The sequence below is a fragment of the Lepisosteus oculatus genome, chromosome 4 (assembly GCF_040954835.1).
Source record: "Lepisosteus oculatus isolate fLepOcu1 chromosome 4, fLepOcu1.hap2, whole genome shotgun sequence".
Classification (NCBI taxonomy): Eukaryota; Metazoa; Chordata; class Actinopteri; order Semionotiformes; family Lepisosteidae; genus Lepisosteus; species Lepisosteus oculatus.
In genome coordinates this window covers 18,087,883-18,105,059 of record NC_090699.1, presented here as the reverse complement: position 1 = coordinate 18,105,059, position 17,177 = coordinate 18,087,883, and the positions used below count along the sequence as shown (strand labels likewise).

The following is a 17,177-nucleotide window of genomic DNA, read 5'->3' as shown; positions in this document are numbered from 1 at the left end:
CCTGTTTGTAAAGAGTCAGTGATTTCTGGATTCAAGATGATCCCTTTAACAGAAAAGTCTCTGCACTGCCTAAATTATAAGGCAATTTGTTACACCTAATTACTCAAACGCCTTTTTAATTTCAATTAGAATATGTGGACTGATTCTTTACCGGTTTTGCAGTAGCTCTTCAATGTTCTCTTATTATTTCTCATTGCATGTCTGATAAGTAATGCCAGGCCCCTGCACAAAAAAAGTAAGAAAAAAGTGGCATGCTAAAGTGCATAGCAGCAATCTTAAACAATGATTTATTATGACACAGGATGTGGGACATTTCCACAGCTTTTGTGATTGCAGTAATGAAGCTGTAAACCAAATAGCATGAAATGAAGCAAGGCCTTACAATTTAATCAGCTCGTAAACAGATCTACTGCATCAAGCTAATGACATTATTATCCATCTGAAGTAAATCATGCTAATCTCAGGAGATAAAATCAACATCATTAATGGTCACATGTCATATTCATCAACACTAAACCATCCCTTTTGACAGATTAATCCTAACTGCAGCTCCCACATGTATGGTAATGGAGCTTGTAGCTAACAATTCACTCAGTAACAAGGCAGCCTAGAACCCAGTTCAGCTTTTACATGTAATTTTCCTCATTGATTTACAAATTTTAAGTGCTCATCAAGGTGATATACAAAAAGAAAAATGGCATTTGGAAAGCTGTGTCATTCAAAATTTCTATTCTCCTGGCACTTGCTTGTGCTGTGAAGGCTTAATTGAGGTCATTTAAGGCAGGTTTGGGTAGTTGTGTGTAGTATGATATGTCTACATCTAGTTAATTTACACTTTTGATTTTTGACAAAGAATATATTATGGAAATGCGTACTCCTTGTGCACTGCCTAACAACACCCAGGCATTAAGGAAAATATGCTGAGGTGTATGTTTATATGCCAACGATGAATGTAAATAACCCGCTAGAAGTAAAATGTGCTTCAAAGCACAGACCCCCTTCCAGAATATGGATGTTTTCTCTTTAAATCATCTCTGAGTGTCACTCGGGGCATTCTCTGCAGAATCACATTTTTTTAAGCCAGGAAACATCAACTGCAATCTAATTGGTTTATATTACCGCTATTAATAAGAACATGGAAAGAACATAAGAAAGGTGACAAACCAGGGGAAGCCATTCTGCCCATCTAGCCCTTATTTTAGTTAGTAGAAAATTCAGTTGAGGATCTCAAAATGCTCATCCAGCTGTTTCTTCCAAAGAGGCCAAGGTATCAGCTTAAACAACAAGGCTGGGTAGCTGTTCCAGACTCCCACTACCCTTTGTGTAAAGAAGGAATAATGATATACGATGTCCACATTAGACAGCAATTAATTTCAGTAAAAACAGCTGATACAATGCACAAGAAAACAAGGTGTTTGCAACTTATTAGCTATTACTGTTGGTTAGCATATCTACTTAGATGTGATTAGATTGCACTGAATTAAGCTTCTTCCCTGCACTTAGAGGAAGAAAAATCTGGCTTCACAGTTTTTTTGAAAAAGCAAATCCTTGTAGCCTCAGAACATGACCTTTGGAGCGATTCTACAGAGAGCCCTGATACATTTTGTACTCCATAGGTCAAATCTTTCTGAAAGGAATATACTTTTTATTCATCATTATATTGACCCTTCACGCAGGTTTTTAAAACCACTCACTATTCAAAATGTCAGTTTATTTGAACAGGCACTGAATTATATTGACAGTCACATTATCAAGTGCTACTGACTGACATAATGACTGACTAGCTACATGCCACATTGCCAGTCATTGACTGAGTGGGTGCAAAAATTATCTGCAACCTTTGTAGATCTAAGCAGTATGAGCTAAGCCCAGAAAAGATAATGCATTCAAGTGATTTATGAGAGCTGCATTTATCAAGTTGATACGAACTATTCAGCTATTACAAACAACCGCACTACAGAAGTAATTTATTTACGTCAGCTTTTTCACTCCCCCAAGTTCTCAAATGTTCCTGAAGCCATTTCAATGTAGGATTTACAGAGTAATTCAAATTTTAAGGGAAGCAATGTTCAGAACATTTTTCCCATCAAATATAAATGCAGATATTATTAAAGAACAAATGTTGCTCTGACATAACAAACCTGTAAACATTTTATGAAAGAAGAAGATGTTAAGTACTGCAGGATGAAATAATGGGTATGACCAAGAGATTAATGAGACTGGATACACAGCTGTGGTGCTTCAGGGCATCAGTGGTTTGGAATGACTTTTACTGTTTAATGTATTTCACTGTTAACTGTTTTCAAATTAGCTTCATATTTGCCTTTTGGTTTCTAAGCTCAGCAAACACAAGAGAACAAAAAAACCTAAGAACTAGTAAGTTGAGTGTGTTAAATGAGGTGGTATTTTAAGCATTTCAATAGACAATTTCCATTTTAAAAATCTCAAGTGCTAGCACATATCCAGGTTCTAGATTTGCAGTTTTTGTTCCTCTCTTTGAGATGATGCTGATTGGAGATGTACTTATTGAGCACTTATGGGGAATAAAACAGTGCATTCTTATTACAAGAGCACCTTCCTGAGCCAGTGTCTCTTCCACTGGACAATAGGGGTCAGGCTGTGGTGTGTAGACAGATCTGGCTGCAGCTCTGTTGTGTTTTAGAGAAACTACAGCTGTGGCTGTGCACTTAACAAGATAGTTTTTAAGATAATGATAATAATACTGATCCATTTAAAGGATCGGTTATCTCTTATTGTTGATTTTGACTCATATGCATGGGTTGTGGACTAATACATAATGTGAGGTGTTTGGTGAACACCTTCTTAATAGTTCATTTAATGGGTCTTTGCTTCAGGTGAACTTTAAAGTCCATTGTCTCGTCTGAGGAAAGTCAAAGTCAAAGTTTTTTCTGGTGAAAAGCTGGTTTTGTTATATGGCTTTTTTCCATATTTTGTTAATGGCTTGGTAAATAATGAACTTTTAACTCCACACAAATATTTTCAAATGTTAATGAAAAATGAAATTATTGAGAAAGCCTGCATTTAATAATTAAGAGAACATTTTTTTCTAGGTATAACTGGATGTGACATGGATGTCATATTGTGTTTTTAACCTTACTCTCGATGTGGTATGTAGTCCCTGACAATAAATATTACTCCTGCAAAAGTGGGATTTTTTATACATTACATGATCTACTGGCAATGTAGAGCATAAAAACAGAAAATTCCATATGATAAAATGACAATAACTAACTAAACTCTCATATTAATAGACATTTTACCAAAATATATTTGTGCTTAAATTATATTATATTTTTCCAGGTCAGATTAATAGTATTAGAATTTTATAAAAGTGAAAAGGCAGGTGAATTGTACTGAACAAAATTCAAAAGACACCAATTTACTCAGCCAGCACCTACTCCATGTGGGAGCTGGAAGGAAATCAGACCCCCTGGAGAAAACATATATGTTGCATTTTATCATGCAGTATTATATGCAAACTCAGAATTGAAGCCGGGACCCAAGATAGCTGTAAGGAAACGACTCTAACCTCTTAGATAACAAGCTTACCTCTTGCATCTGACAAAAAGAACCCTTGTAAGTTTTTATTAAATAAAATTATGATTTGGGGATTTGCAGGTAAGGATGTGTTTGTAGCCTAGAAAACCAAAGAATGGAAAATTCAACCTACTGATATGAATGTAGAAGGCATCTATGTGTTTGCATACATGTTCAGTGTCTATTTTGGATATACTGTACATTTATGTAAACTTTCAGAGTTCTTCTCAGCTGAGATGGAGTGTTGTTCCAGTACTTTTCGGATTGTGATATTGACTTCTTAAAATGCTGTGTGGCTTGTTTCTGTTCCTATCAATCTCCTAACAAGGCCAGACAATTGTGCTTCTAAGACCACTAAGACCAGGAAGGGTACAGTTGTGGTACTGTTGTGGCTCAAGCATTGTGTATTGTCAGCATTCACCACCCCACTGTTCAGAATTGCCCAAAAGGGAGGCCACATGTGAAAAGAGTGTCAATTCCTAGATAAGGGCATACTGAGTAACATCACAGGAGCCAGAAACAGGAGGTAAAATGGGATTCCGAATCATCAGTAACTTCTAATGAACAAGCCACTCTTGAGATGCAATCAGACACCCTGAGTTCTGGGATTCTCAATATGAACACTGTTGGCTTTCTGGAAGAACATAAGAAAGGCCTCAACTGATGTGAGGCCATATAGCTCATCTTGCTCATTTGATTCTCTACTAGCATCTGAATGATTCTGAACATGTGTTCTGAAGTTCAAGATGGAGCTCAGATTGTGAGCCTCAACAAACTTGTGTGCTCCCACGATCCTTTGGGAGGAGCAGTATTTCATTTTTTTCTGAACACATTGCTTTTCAGTTTCCAAATGTGACCTCATGTTCCCTGGCAAAATCCCTTAGGATTTCGGACACTTGGATCAAACTTCTTCCCAGTCTCCTTTGTTCTAAACTGATTTAGCCCCTTTATCCCCATTCTCGCTGCCCTTCTTTGACCTCCTTCCACGGTTATAATGTCCTTTTTGTGGATTGAGAAAAAAGTTTTGAAGTGAGGTGTTACTAGTGTTTTCTGTTTGCTTTTTTTTTTGTGGGTTCCCCAAATTATTGTTGGTGACGATGAAGACGAATCTTTCAAAAGACAAATCCCTTTCAGCGTGCCATCACCCATGCGACATGTACAGTGTGTAAATTTGATTTGCCATGTGTCTGCCAAATGCATAATTGAGTTTTTTTCTGTAATTCCCTTACTTTAGTGAATAATCTGTATAACAATGCAACCCAAAAGTAAATGCTCACCACCCTGTACATTATGTCCAAATTACAAGATCCATCCTTTCACTGCTGCAGAGATGCTTTTTATTCCTTTTTATTTCTTAGCATGAGAGTTTGTACCCAATGCTAAATCCTAAAAAGATAAGCCCCTGCCTTAGGTTTAACCTAGTTCTGATATTGCTGATTGGCTAGTAATTTAATAAGTGTCTGGTATTTCATGGAGTTTAACGTTTTCAGGTTGTTGCAGCTCAACTGTGCTTTACTGATTTCTGTATCTCTCCTTCTAGGTTAAAGTATGAGTGAGACCAACACGTTTCCTCTTATCTACTCTACATTTGGTACATAATAAACAATATTGCTACAGTAAAGAGCAGAATATTTGGGCATTTATTTTTAATTACTCCTTAGTGTCCATCAGACAACTAAGAAACCCTCTGAGTACAATAGTTTAGTTAATGATACATCTGGAGAGTGGGCAACAGGAGAGGAATTCAGTTCCATAAAAATGGCAAATGAAGTAAAAAGCACTAAAAAGTCTGAATTTTACCTGTGTGTTCGCCAGGATGTTTTTAGTGGATGATACTGACTGGAGAATATTTTGCAGAATGATGAATCCCAGTTCCACCTCCACATCCAGATGAACAATGACCTTATCCTGAGTGAGACCAGTACACACACATCCACCCAGTAGCCTTTGTGACCTAAAGGAAAAGTGTGTGGGTTGGGTTCATCAACAAGAGTATCGCCGATCCTCATTATTTGAGAAGAGCAGATCGAATGTGAATAAAAATCTCCCGCAGTTGCTGGAGCACATCATCAACACTTCCTAGCTAGCGGTGTTTCATCTGCTTTGGATCAGGGGGAATACGTCAGCAACAAATACCATGTACTACCCACACTGTGTACAAGACACATGTTTTCACTTAATGAATGATCAGCAAGGAATTTCTGCTCATTTGGCCAATGTGACTACCACAGATCTCAGACTTGCATATCCCTGGTATATGACATGTCATCACTATACTTTAAAGACCATCCAGAGATGTTGGTCTGAAGAGCAGCAAGCAGATCATGTTCACAAAGTCTCCAGTAGGCAGACATGGGCTACTGTGTACTCTAGTCTGTGGCAGTCGGTCAAGTACCTGGCATTCAATGCCTTGGACAATTAATGTAATTAAATTAAATTAAATATTTAACCAGTGTTACTTCAATGAACTGGTGTTGGTAACTCTGTTTTCCCCTTTCTTGTGTGTCAGTTTCTGCAGTATATTGGCCTTAATTGTTCCTGCATTTTTCCATAATTTTCCCAGGGATCTTTCATGCTTATAGGTAGTGGTTTTTAGATTACAATTATAGCTTGGAGATAGGAGATAGCTTTTAAGATCACATCGCCTCAGCTATCACTTTTATTCTGATGATACTCAAATTTACATCCATGCCAAACCTGACACTCATGTGGCTGTCTCTATTCTCTCTAATTGCATCTCTGACATAAAACATGGATAACTCAAAATTTCCTTCTAAACTGTGACAAGACTGAAGTCATGCTTATAGGCACCCCCGTTGCCTTAGTAAAGCCAATGCTGTAACCCTATCTGTAGTGTACTTGAACTTCAGGCTTAATTGAAAAACTTGAGGGTGATATTTGATTCAGGCTTGACATTTGAGCCACATGTGCAACATATTGTCAAAACATTATTCTTTCACCACAGAAATATCGCTGTCCTGTGTTATCGCTGACTGATGTTGAAAAGTTGATCAACACATTTGTCTTCTCCCAAATTGACTACTGTAATACTCTACTCGCTGGGTAAATGCACATTAAACAAACTGTAGTATGTCCAAAATTTGGCAGCCTTTACATCACTTCTATCCTGTAGTCCTTGCACTGGCTTCCTGTTAGGTTTTGTGTTGACTTCAAAATCCTCATCCTTACCTATAAGGCTCTGCATGGCTTGGCACTTCAGTAGCTGTCTGAGGTACTATCATCCTACTCCCCACCTCACAACCTTTGCTCTTCTAATTCTGGTCTCCTATCTGTCCCCCAAGCCTGTCTACACTCTATGAGGGACAGGGCCTTCTCCTGTTATGCTCCAAAGCTCTGGAACTCTCTCCCCAAGGATATCAGAGAGTCAACTTCCCTAAACTCCTTCAAATCTAGACTCAAAACCTTCTTCTTTTGAAGGGCCTTTATTTAACTGGTTTTGTTATTTACCCCTCTGCTCTTACTGTATTCAGTGCCCCCATCTACTGTCTCCTCTCACTGTGTATTTTCATTGTGCATATATTGTGCATTTTTATTATTGTTGTTGTCGTTCTGTAAAGCGCTTTGAGAAACCACCTTTAAAAGTGCCATTTAAAATAGAGTTTATTATTGTAGCATACCATGTGCTAAATGTAGGACTTACAATAGGCTGTGAGATACTTCCACTGAGCAATCATGATTCTAAAAGCTGTGTATCTAACAGAGGTAGATGAAAAATACAGTCACGTCCTTTGACTCATTTTTCAAGAGAATACTAATATTTGGCAGATTAGTCTATATTCACTTCTTATATAACAAGGCTCTTCATATTAAATGTTAAAAATAGATAATATGTACACTGTAAAACTATGTTTTGTTAAGCAAATCAATGTCACATTTAGCTTGTTTGCTTTTCTCAGTACCTAATCGATCAAAGGATCTCATGTATTTCCTGACAAAAGCCAGGGTATCAACATCTACAACATGGCTTGGCAGCTTGTTCCACACTCCGGCCATCCTTTGAGTAATAAAGAGCCTTCTGTTCTCTGTTTTAAAAGCACTCCCACCAGTAGTTTCCACCAGTGTCCTCTGGTTCCTGTCTTCACTGATAGTTGTCAGTTCCTGTCTTCACTGATAGTTGAGTTTGTTTTTGCCTTTGAGGAATGAGCATAGTTTGATCAGGTCCCCTCTCTCTTCTCTGCTTAAGACTCGAGAGATTCACTTCTTCTAGCCTGTAAGCACAGTACATTTCTTTCAGCCCAGGAATGTTGGTCTTCTCTGGACTGATTCAAGTTGTTTTATTTTGGTGTCTTAATAGCACAATTTTACTATATTGGATCCCTTGATTTAAATTCTACCCTTTTGCCTATGTCACCCAATGTTTTATTTGCCTTTAAATGAAGTCCCTTCACTTAGGTTTTGTGCGAAATAATGGCATTTTCTTCTTTATGTCAAGCCAGTCTTTCGACTCCGTATTTTATCCTTCACCAGCCTTGGACGGTAAAGTTACTCCTTTGTCACAGCGCACCAGAGGTGTCCAGACCGCTGCTTGCAGAGACATAGCAGTGCCAGATGACATAATGATGTATGGCATCAACTCCAAGACCTGAACCACGGTAGGACCAGGATGCCAAATCCTGGAGGGATGAAAGAATCCCTGGAGCACTATTGTACAATTGTCACAAACGGATCATTCTTAATTAGTTTCAATTAATTACACATGGCAGCCTCCTGAAATATCAAATAAGTGGGGGGGGGTGAAAGTGCCAAAATCGTCAGCCATTATGAACAAAACAAAGAACTAATGTAGTAAAAAGGAGAATTGAGCCAGCAAATCTTGGCTCAAACTAGTTTTGTGTGCATGTGATGAAATATGCATACTGTATGTATCTATTAGATTATAATTAAAAACATGTTGAAGACAGGCTATATACTGTGTTGGAGTTATGTATCATGGATAAGGAATTGGTCATTAGACTTTTATGCCCCAGTATCCTAAAACAACATTTCAATTTGCATAGAAATTAGTATTGAATAGTATAGCACAAAGCATAAAGTATTATTAAAGGATTTAGTATACAACAAAAAGGGCTTACTTATGGTGAACCTGAGCATTCAGATGTGTTAATAAAAAACAGTTTTGGACTAGAGAATTTTAGCAATTTAATACTCTATATTTGCCAAAATACAAAACACAAAGCTATAGGCCTATTACATTCCAGACCCTCTCCCAGTCGAGAAGAGACACAAAAGCTCCAGGAACAATACAAAAAAAATATAGGGCTCATATTGCTAAATATATAATAACTGTATTATAATATTAGACTAATCATTTCTCTTCTCCTTTCTCAATACAACATTAACATAAAAAATAAATGACCCATTTTCTTGCACTCCTTGTTTTTGTCACTATAACTGACTTTAACAGAAAATGGAGTCATTCTGTCATTGAGTAGCCATTCACCTGTCTGTAAGCATACTTCTAGATTGTGCCACACCGAAATGTTCATAGTATTTTATTTCATAGAGATGCCAATCATGGAGCATTGTGCATTGTAGTTCATCATTACATACAGTAAGCCCTAAGCTAATATTTGATGTGTCTGGTGTGGCTTCTGAAAGACATACAGAACTCAGATAACAGCCAAAGTTTATCACCCTATAATTAGTAATGTGTTTACTCTGTCAGACACCTGTTGCCTGGCATCTGGTTAATCAGATAACTGCTGAGTCATAAAATAATTTGTGAAATGTATTTTTGAATGCAATTTCACAGCAAAAAAACATTAAAGATGTACAAAAAATGATTGCATGAAGCAGGGAAAAAATATTCTTTATTGTGTGCGCTGGCAGAGCAAAAGCTGATGTGAGTAAATTGTGATTAAAAGGTTGAAAATTCTTTCAATATCTTGCAGCTTTGAAACATATCTGAAGATACAAGTGAGACACCATGAGAGGTTTTTAGCCAGATTGCTCATAATGATAAAATTATTTTTTCCCCTTCAGAGAAGTGTTGCAGGAAAACTTGTTTGACAGCTATGAACATATTTAGAGTTAATAAGGCGGTCTGCTTTAAAATGCAAGAGGGTGCAGAGTCTGTTAACATCAAAGGCTGTAATTGTTTCATTATTCCTGGGCTGTATCTCTCCCTAAAAGTAGCATGCTGTCATTACATTCATACAAGACAATATCAAACTGTAACAATTACATTAAAAAAGACACTTTCTGTTAAATGAACCAATCTACACAGAGCACTCCTGTTAGGAATTAAATATTTTACAAGAGCTCTGTCACTTTATAATGGTTCATCATGTTCATACCAAAGGAACAATTGTCTAAATTTTTAAAATAGGTATGATTTTATGGATACTGTACAGCTAACTAGTGAACAAAAGCATCTTTATTGGTTACCAGTAGCTTGAGTTCAGAACAATTCTGATTAACCTTCTCATGTAAACCCTTTCATATTTACTTCATTAAAAATGCACACATAATAATACAAATATCCATAATATATATGTGCCTTGCGTTAATTGAATTTGTTAAAGAAACAATTGGCTGAATGGTCTTGTCAATATTTTAATGTTTTAGTCCTGAATAACCCTATTGTAAAGTGTGGTTGTAGACCTTTCAATCTAATTTTAAAAAGTAATTTCAAACATAAGTATTTGTTAATTCAGACATTAAATAGAATAAGCTTATGACAAAACAGAACCCACAACACTCTTTCTCACAAAACCTAAAACCTTTTGTTCCTATATGAAATAGTTCTTGGCTTATGTGGTACAGGGAGTCAGGACGCAAGGTACTATCATTATGTAGGCAATTATAGGCCACAAATCCAAGTACTGTACACATCTTGCTAAAAGTTACAGCTCCAGGGTGATGTCAAGATGCAGCCTGCCACGGTTACTGACTGCCCAATGTATTGATTCATCCCCCACCAAGCTTGCCTTCTGAGACCACATACCATCCAAACTGTTACAGCTGCAGGACTGGATCAATAAAAGGTAAAATAAAAAGAACTAAATTTCTCAGAATAATTACTTTCAGACAGAGGATACCAAAGGGACAACCTGTCCTAAAAACCCAGCCTCTGGCACTCATTCGTTATAGCATACAATCCCATCAGTGAGAGTCAGGGTATAGGACTCTAACCAAGGCAAAACACATTTTTTTAACAAATTAACTACATTCTGTAATTGAATGGATTACAGGATGACAATTGTTTGAAGAATGTTTTTATTTTCAGTTTTGAGGAGACATGCCATCGATGGCAATATTTTCCTTCTTTGTGCGGTTTGATGAAAGGCGTTTTCGAGAAAAAAGGGTACAAATTAATCTGAACATTTGAATCTGAGTGTTTTAGGAACAATCTGAATTTGTTGAGAATTAAATTTGTTTTTCATTCCATAATTAATTTTAATCATAGCTCTAACCAACTCCTGTTCACATGTTTTTACAGATCATTAGTCATTGCTACCCTCCTTTTAGCTTCTAACATACATGTTCCTTCTCCTGGTACATTTTTGTGTTGGTTGTGCACTTTAAGTTGCTGTTATTTTTTTGTGTTGACATCTGTAAAACTACCTTTCGACTTCTGTACTTTAAATTAAGACATTAAATGTTTTATGGAATCTTTTCAGAAAAGCTGTGTTGTAACATTGTATTTAAATGCCACTGCATAATGGCTTCATAATCCCTTCATAACTGCTACACAAAACATTATAATCACATGCATAATGCTTTATGGGGACATGCACAAATTCCATTATGTGTGCATAAGAGGTCACATAGTTCAGGTGGGGAGCTGCGTCAGCATGCATAGGCTGCAAAAGAACAAGTAATAGGTTTATTCCATGCTGAAAAAAGAAGAAAGAAAACACAACGTTTTGGCCGTGGAGCCTTCTTCAGGTGTGAGAAGACCTCACACCTTCTTCTTCTTCTCACCTTCTTCAACAAGACCATCAAGACTTTTTCACCTCACCTTCTTCTCACACCTGAAGAAGGCTCCATGGCCGAAACGTTGTGTTTTCTTTCTAATTTTTTTTCAGTATGGAATAAACCTATTACAGTACTTGTTCCTAAGAGGTCACATGACATTCATTTTAGAATCATTTCTAGTGCTTGGTATGATCCAAGATAAAAACTGTGCTAAAACAAATGTCATGACCTCTTATGCACAGTCCTTGAACACCAATTACTTTGACTAGATGTTTCCTGTCATTGTTATGATCAGTCTCTCCAGAAGGGTTTCAGGAATGAATTGTAGACCATTCTTCCTTACAGAACTCCTGCAAGTCAGTGACTTTTGAAGGTTTCCTTGCATGAACAACTTGCTTCAGGTCCTGCCATAACATTTCAATGAGATTTAAGTCTCCAGACTTTGGCTCTCCAAACCAAAATGTGACATTTCTTCACCTTCAGCCATTCTGTAGAAGATCAACTTATGTTTTAGAATCATTGTCTTTCTCCATGACCCACTTTCTGCTCAGCTTAGGCTGATGAATGGATGTCCTAGAATTTGCTGGTATAACACTGAGTGCACAGTTCTGTCAAAGACTGGGAAGCTGTCTGGCATCAAAACATGATGTTCAGACCAGTATGCTTGATGTTGGGATGGGGTTTTTCTGTTGGAAGGCAGTGTTCGTTTTCTGCCACATCTGCAGAATGCCACTGTACAGTGCTGAAGAGAACTCTTAACTTCACCAAAGAGCATCTGTGAGAACCACAAGACTACTAGAAGAATGTTCTCTGGACACATTAGCCAAACTTGAACTGTTTGGCCACAATGAGAATTTTTTTGTGCAAAATGACAATATTAAATATGAGGTGATACTATTGTGTTGTACATTTCAACATAGCATCATTTGAGCTTAATTCTACACTTTTAACTTCACATCCTAACATTTTGTTTGCATTTTTAATACTTCCTCAAATTGTCTAGAATGTGTAAATGATGTATAGTACTCCACACAAACTCAATTTTCATAAGAAACTTACTCAATTTTTTTAACCTGCAGTAACACACTGTACTTGCATAAATTAGGTTTAGTTTTAATTGTTATTTCCATTACCATGCATGTGATATACAGAAAGTAAAATGTATTGGTTAATTATTATTTGGTTCAGTTATGTCACACTGCTTATGGGTGTGTGCTACATTAACAGTGTTCAAGTCAGTGGGTATTGACCCTGTCTTGAGTGACTGTTCAAAAAGCTGTGCTCATGTCCTATGAATTATAATGCTTGTATCCTACGTACGACTGGTACAATACTACCATGCTTTGGAAGTTGTTTATTTAAAATGCAACAGTCCAGTACCCGGTACCTCTAGCCTCTTCTATGCTAAAACTGCTTAACGCAGAACGTTTTGTCTTTGCTTTAGCCTGAGCCATGTGGCCTTCTTCCTCCTTTGTAAACACCTGTGTGAAAGATTTATTTAATACACCAGCCATTTGCGTTTCATCATTAAAACATTCCTATTTCATCTTGGAGGCTCCTCATCTTTTTCCTGTTCTTTTGTTTAAACACTGAAAAAAACATCCGTTTCCATTGCAACGTTCTTTTTTCTCTCTTGGCCTTTCTAAGGTGCAACTTTTCTTAAATGGGATTGTGTTGGTTCTGTTCCTTTCAAGCGTTTCAGAAAGTGTTTTGTTTCCTTGTACATTTTGCTTATTTGCTTCAATTAGGGGGCATCCTCCAGCTACCTCAAAGTACTTTGAGTACAATGCTGTGGCACACATGGCATTACAAGCACAAGAGAAGCTTTGCAGTTTGAATAATTTAAAATGTTCATTTTACTCCACAGCCTGTATCTTTTCTGAACTAAATTAGGATTGCCCAGTATCACACAATCACGCTTCATACTTCACAGTTTGTGGAGCCCTGTAATGTCTTTTGATTGAGATGAATTCATAAGGACATAAGAAAAGCTACAAACAAGACGAGGCCATTGGTCTCATCTAGCCTGTTTGGTGGTTTGTTTCAAAGCTGGAGTGTCTATCGATCTTGCATTACTCCTCCCGATTTTGGTTGTTTTTCTCTTCTGACAAATTGGGTTTTAGGCTTTCTGTAAAAAAAAAACAACAACTCCTAAACACCTCAAAGTAAATTTGTCAAATTGTCTTCCGTCAGTGTTAAAATTCACCTGTGGCATCTTTTATATTTTTAGAAATAATACCTAAATAGAATTCCGGTATTCTGTCAGAAAACCGCAGTTGAAAACCACACCATATTTTTGAGATATGATGGCACTTAGCTGAGTCAGAGCAACCCCAGTCTGAGAAACTTGTAGGATTTTTTTTAAAAAAAGTGGAGGAAACTCTTTATCAACAGCTGATCCACAGATTTCCAGTCATTGTTGTTTAAGGTGGACATGTCTAGAGACCATGTGCAGTAATTAGTCACCTAAAAATAAAAGAAATGGGAGCTTTTGTCGGTCTGCTGCATGTTATCCAAGAGCATTCATCTATCTGGGGCACCCTAAAACAGCAACAGGGAAAATGACTTCATGTCACATCATTGCATTTCATCCTATTATTAAGACCGTAGCCGAAGGGAGCAATAAATGTTTAATGCCATGCAAAGCAAGGTAATAGAATGCAAATTCTTTAGTATGTACATACATTTATTGCTTCAAAGACCACTTCCATTATTAAAGCGGTGATGTTCAAAAACAGTACCTAGTCAATTGCTAATATTCTGTTATAATAACAATGATGATGACATCTAAGAGCCACACTTACTGTAGCATTCCATTCGGTAGTTTACACTGTTTGGCGTTAAAACCTCCCAGAGACAATTACACGTTTGTCAAGACTGTTGGAATCTGACTGGACACGTACTGTAGATTTCGTCCGAACCCACTGTACAGTACATCGACGTCACAGAACGTTGAGTGCATAGGTGTGTTCAGTATATCCCCAGTTGCCACGGTGATACAGTGTGTCTGTCAAATCCATACGTACTGTATATGCAAAACCATCTGCCTCGGAACTTGCCTAGCATCATCAAGATCTGTTCAAAACAAAAGCAAAAAAATATATACTTGAAGGGGATTTCCATTGGATCTATTTCAAAATTATACAGCAGTGTTTATGTCATGTCCTGTTTAAAATCGAAACATTTAAAAATACGACAATCTAAGTTATTATTAAGTTGCTAAGAAAAGAAAATTGTACACTGTCCTTCCACAAAGAAAAAAAAAAACGAACTTTTGTCTTTGGTGTATCAATTCTGATACTCACCGCGATGATGTAATTGCTCTCCATTTCATAAAAAAGGATTTATTGAAAATCAGATACGAGGTTATGAGCTGCAATGACAGCAATAGAAAAATCTAAAATTTACTGTCTGCTTTTATAGCTGGATTTTTGAAATAATTGTTGCGGGACATGACGGTAAGTTAGCCGTTATAAACCTGTCCTCCATATAAATTACCTAATCAAGAGATCCCAGCGGTTATATAAATTAATGCAGTCATTTTTCTTCAACGGTCCGTTTGAAAGTATAAACCTCCGACAATGGCCATATACTTTGCCGGAAGGGGACTCACATAACTGTTTACAGAGTCGTAAGAAAATAGATGACTTTTAGCATGCTCAATCAACTGTGAAATGTACATTTAATCATCCTGAGAAACCTTTTTGGTTTATTTGTGTTTTATCAAGGATTTACGTTTTCAAACATCCTGTGTATTAATCATAACTTCATCACCTTATTCTACTGACAAGCAGAATTAACCTTCTTACAAGTGATAAGTTAAATTTGTGTGCCTTCTATTGCCAAAGCAATTACAAACTTCATTCACATGCTTTCATTCAGTCCTCTAAAGATTAATTAGAAGAATATGGACAGCCATTTTTTTCTGTAAGGTAATTTTAAATTTAGGTTTCAAGAAATGTCATAGAGGTAAGTTATTAAGGTACAAATGTTTTCATCATTCCAAGCCGTACTTAATCATGAGTGGACTCCAGAATACATGTTAAAACTCAGATTAAATTTGGGGCCAAACTGAACCAAATAGCCACAGTGAAATAAAAATGCAATAGTTAGTTTAGTAACTAGAGGTGATGTTTAAAGGTCTGTGTTGTAAAAACATTACATTAGTTTTTGGAACAGCTCGCCTCAATAGATCTATTACTATTACTAGCAGAGTAGAGGAGCTTATTGTGATATGTACATGTACATTGGAATTCTCGTTTGCGCCAATCTCTCAGGATACAGTACAACAGACAACACAGTACAACAGACAACATCACACAATGCAGACAGCACATTACAAACATAATAAATAATAACAACCAGTAACAATAAATATTTTGTGGACTAATAGCATCTTCTGCCTGAAAGATAGTTATAACCCTTTGTCATTTAGTGTGAGGTTTAAGGAATATGCAGCAAGAAAGACAAAGATGTTTTGAATTGATAGACTTATTTGTTCTACCAAAAATCTTTTGTGCCGTTTAAAAACCCAGTGTGCGTTTTGCGAGATTACCATGATGAAATAAGCTTCACTCACAACAGCCTTGTAATGGCTGTCCCCATTTACACATTACAATGCTATGCCGAACACTTTTACATCTACGATAAATCCTTCATAAAAGTATAAAGGATAAGTTTATCACCCTGGATGAGTAACATGTTACATTTGCTACTTTAAACAAGATTAATGGGTCACTCAGGCATTTACATTCTCATACATTTTTATGACTACACCATGAAGTGAATTTGATATATCAGTAACAAGATAAATGACGGATCTAGAGCTTTGGCAGCTGCTCTTCTGAATTTAAACAATCTTTTCGCTTGTTGCTACTTTTTAGGTTTTGCAGAACACTCAGTAATCCTCTGACACATTTGCTCAAGATCCTTCTCGTCAAGATGAAAGTCTATTGTTACAATGTGCTCCATGCGTTGCAGAAGGAACATCACTCCAACACCGCTGAGCCCCAAATGAGTACCTTAAAAATTTGGTTCAACTTTTGCATGAGTTGCCAGACAGCAGGCATTAAACCTTCAAATGGGAACTGCCTCTTCTACATGATGTGTACAAAGGCTTTCTTTCAGCATTTTGTCCTTAATGCTCGTAGTGTAGTGAGAAACACTCTATAAACCGTTTTATTGATGTCTCTCTATAGCTTGAATGACTGCAGCTAGTCTTGTTTGACACTTACCAAACTATCTTCTTTTTTCATTTTCAAGAGTGAAATGTATATGCCGTGCTTGTAGGCTCTGCGCTCTTGTTAGGAAAAACAAAATCACAGTTGCTGGAAATATATTCCCTGTCACTTCAGGTATCCATAGCAGTAAATGAAGCTGTCTAAAAGTTTGGAGTGATAACACAGAAGTCTTGCCTCGATCCTAATAGATTTACAAGTCTTTGCTGGATGTAACTAAGGAAAATTCTTAGCAGATTAATTTATCTTTTCCGACAGGTAGACTGACATTTTTACCCATCTCAGCTCCAGATTAAAAATTTGCTTGTCACGGCACTTGGGATGGATTATTTTGGATCCTCTCATCTCTGCTCTGTAATTTGAAATGGCCGTGGCCCTTAGTCATGTGTGCGCAAGGCTGTCTCTGCAACAGGATGATGCATGACCTGATGTCCTCCTGAC

The 17,177-nt window shown here is 37.0% G+C and overlaps 1 long non-coding RNA gene across 1 annotated transcript; it reads right to left on the bottom strand.

Annotated features, from left to right (window-relative positions):
- Positions 1 to 13,425: 13,425 nt before the first annotated feature.
- LOC107077294 (uncharacterized) lies at positions 13,426 to 15,039 on the bottom strand. The gene is made up of 3 exons (XR_001478335.2): positions 14,805 to 15,039; positions 14,304 to 14,574; positions 13,426 to 13,627 (listed from the first exon to the last, which is right to left on the bottom strand). It is a non-coding gene; the product is annotated as an uncharacterized lncRNA (long non-coding RNA).
- Positions 15,040 to 17,177: the final 2,138 nt, after the last annotated feature.